We start from the raw sequence: 401 nt of genomic DNA, 5'->3' as shown, positions 1-401 counted from the left end.
CCTTGTCACAGGGCTGACCAAGATGGCATACGGCCATTTTGGTAAGGCTTATTTTTTTTGTTGTTACTAGCACCCCATTAATCACCTTCAAAAAGGGTGTTTTACTACACACAAACTTCCAGTTTTCCTCAAGTATGCATACAAAGTTTGGGGCCGTTATGTTTCATGGTTTTGGAGTTATGGAGGATGCACATGCACAGATGCACAAACACACACACACACACTTCTATTATTACTATTATCTACCATATAAAACGTCAGTTTGTGTATTTGTACAGATGTCTGTACCCCCCTTGCCCCCACCCCCCAACCATCCTCCCATCCCCCTTGTTTTAAGGACGAATCTTTTAACACGAATGCGTGTTCACGAGTCTATTTTTGAGAATAAAATAAACTCGAAA

Source organism: Myxine glutinosa, chromosome 10 (genome assembly GCF_964187855.1).
Source record: "Myxine glutinosa chromosome 10, kmMyxGlut1.1, whole genome shotgun sequence".
NCBI lineage: Eukaryota > Metazoa > Chordata > Myxini > Myxiniformes > Myxinidae > Myxine > Myxine glutinosa.
The sequence above is the reverse complement of the archived record's forward strand: the minus strand, read 5'-3'. Positions refer to the sequence as shown.